At 56.3% G+C, this 2,500-nt stretch overlaps 1 non-coding gene across 1 annotated transcript in view; it reads right to left on the bottom strand.

Annotated features, from left to right (window-relative positions):
• Positions 1–440, bottom strand: part of LOC126327307 (small subunit ribosomal RNA) — a 1,893-nt gene extending 1,453 nt beyond the window's left edge. Inside the window, exon 1 of the ribosomal RNA XR_007561142.1 lies at positions 1–440. This exon is cut by the window's left edge and continues 1,453 nt beyond it. This is a non-coding gene — a ribosomal RNA (small subunit ribosomal RNA).
• Positions 441–2,500: the final 2,060 nt, after the last annotated feature.

The raw sequence follows: 2,500 nt of genomic DNA, 5'->3' as shown, positions 1-2,500 counted from the left end.
CTTCCTTGGATGTGGTAGCCGTTTCTCAGGCTCCCTCTCCGGAATCGAACCCTGATTCCCCGTTACCCGTTACAACCATGGTAGGCGCAGAACCTACCATCGACAGTTGATAAGGCAGACATTTGAAAGATGCGTCGCCGGTACGAGGACCGTGCGATCAGCCCAAAGTTATTCAGAGTCACCAAGGCAAACGGACCAGACGAGCCAATCCGATTGGTTTTGATCTAATAAAAGCGTCCCTTCCATCTCTGGTCGGGACTCTGTTTGCATGTATTAGCTCTAGAATTACCACAGTTATCCAAGTAACGTGGGTACGATCTAAGGAACCATAACTGATTTAATGAGCCATTCGCGGTTTCACCTTAATGCGGCTTGTACTGAGACATGAATGGCTTAATCTTTGAGACAAGCATATGACTACTGGCAGGATCAACCAGGGAGCTGCGTCAACGAGAGCTGAGCAGCCGGCCGCCCGGGAGTGTGTCCCGAGGGCCCGCGCGAACACGCAAGCGTCCGCTCAATTATTCTGCAAACAGGAGGAGGCTGAGCTCCCCTGCACGATACACCTCGAAACCCTCTCAGGTCCCGGCGGCGCGCAGCGCCGTCCTAAGTACTTGGTCGGGTTCGAGAGAGGCGCAATCGCCCGGAGATAGGCGAGTAGACGCTTTCAGTGCGAACACCCGTGCTCCCAACTGAGCTTGCCGCTGCCGACAGAGGCCCGGGAGCGTGCTGTCGTGGCATTGCCGGCGGGAAACAACACGCGCCACCTACGGTGACCGGCAGCTCCAACGCCAGCGCCACAGAAGGGCAAAGCCCCACTTGGGTGCAGAAGCGAACTCTCCCAGCACAGCGCACGCGCCAACACGTCCGCAGAGCTGCGATACAAACCACCTGCGAGAACCGCTGGGGGCGACCGAGCAGCAGACGGCGTCGCGACGCCGAGTGCCGGGCGGCGGCGCATCCTCAACGCACACAGTCCGCAATCGGACCAGCACACTGCAGATGTCCACCGCGCTTCGCACCGGGCTCGGCAGAACCCACTTTGGCCGCCTGGCGCCGCGCGCAGGGTGCGCCGGCGCATAGCTGGGACGCCAGCCGGGCCCGTCGGCCGGCGCTCCTGCCACTGGGCGCCCCCCACCAGCCGGCTGTAGTGCGTGCGCTCACGCAGCGCGCGGCCAGCACGCCGGGCGGCCCCCCCTCACCGGCCGGGGACTGTCCCGCCAAGCCACAGCCTCGTATCGCTTCATACCCACATGGCCAACTCAGGTTTGGGGGCATGGCGGGTACCGCCGAAACAACCGGTTCACAGATGTACCGATCGTCGCTATCACCGATGCACCTGCAGCGCGAACAACCGCTCAACAACTGATTTCCAGTTCATTTGCGGATCTTTGGCAGCAAACGTATACGTCAATCTACATTTGCGAAATCTACGATTCTGGCATGCCTGCATGTTATGTGTCACGACACGCTACATCAGCCCACATACACACTGCGGCATGTACACGAGAGAACACGTGGAAGATGGTCCGCGCACGTGTGCAATGTCCCTTGCGCGGTCGACTGTCAACCGGCCTCTGTAGCATGTCGCAGATGTGGAACGCGGTCCACCGTGCTATCATGTTGTGTGGGGCAATACGATTAAATAGGAAAACCCTCGTCGCTACATCAACAGACGGCTCACGCTGATTCCCGGCAGAGGGAGGAGGGGGGGGGGGGGGGGCCAACATGCAATACTTTCGTCCGTACCTACTTACCACATGTCTGTACGGCGTACAACAGTGCAATCTCGCTGTAATGGGGAGACGAGACAAGTAGCATCGTGCACAACATATGGCCCTTATGATTCGCCATTGTAGGGCGCAGCCGGTGTACGGTCAAGCATGTGCCACATTATGTCACTCAGTACGTAACGACGGATGATCAGTGTGGGTTACGCGTACATCAGCGGACAGTCCACACAGGCCGTACCACAACGTACACTGACTGCATCGACAACCGAATGCAACTGAACAGCTGCAAGGCTCATTTCACAAACAAACGCCTGACCGACCAGCTTGGAAGGGCAGGAGGGGAGGGCGATATTCGTTCTGTAGCGGTACACCCTTCCAGTGGTTAGCGGGACTGTGTAGAAAGTACGCAACACTCGAAAGACCTTTATGTGAGGGTACGCACCATGGCATCAAGAAATACACATGACACCAGAGGATCCAAGCAGTGAACTATGTTCAGAGGGTTGCTGTTAGGCAAAGCTACATTCCTGTGACGTTACATGTGACAGTTAAGGTGCAGTGTAAGTTAGGTTAAGGTGCAGTGTAAGTTAGGTTAAGGTGCAGTGTAAGTTAGGTTAAGGTGCAGTGTAAGTTAGGTTAAGGTGCAGTGTAAGTTAGGTTAAGGTGCAGTGTAAGTTAGGTTAAGGTGCAGTGTAAGTTAGGTTAAGGTGCAGTGTAAGTTAGGTTAAGGTGCAGTGTAACTTAGGTTAAGGTGCAGTGTAAGTTAG

Source organism: Schistocerca gregaria, unplaced genomic scaffold (assembly GCF_023897955.1).
Source record: "Schistocerca gregaria isolate iqSchGreg1 unplaced genomic scaffold, iqSchGreg1.2 ptg001039l, whole genome shotgun sequence".
In the NCBI taxonomy this organism is placed as follows: Eukaryota; Metazoa; Arthropoda; class Insecta; order Orthoptera; family Acrididae; genus Schistocerca; species Schistocerca gregaria.
The sequence above is the reverse complement of the archived record's forward strand: the minus strand, read 5'-3'. Positions and strand labels throughout refer to the sequence as shown.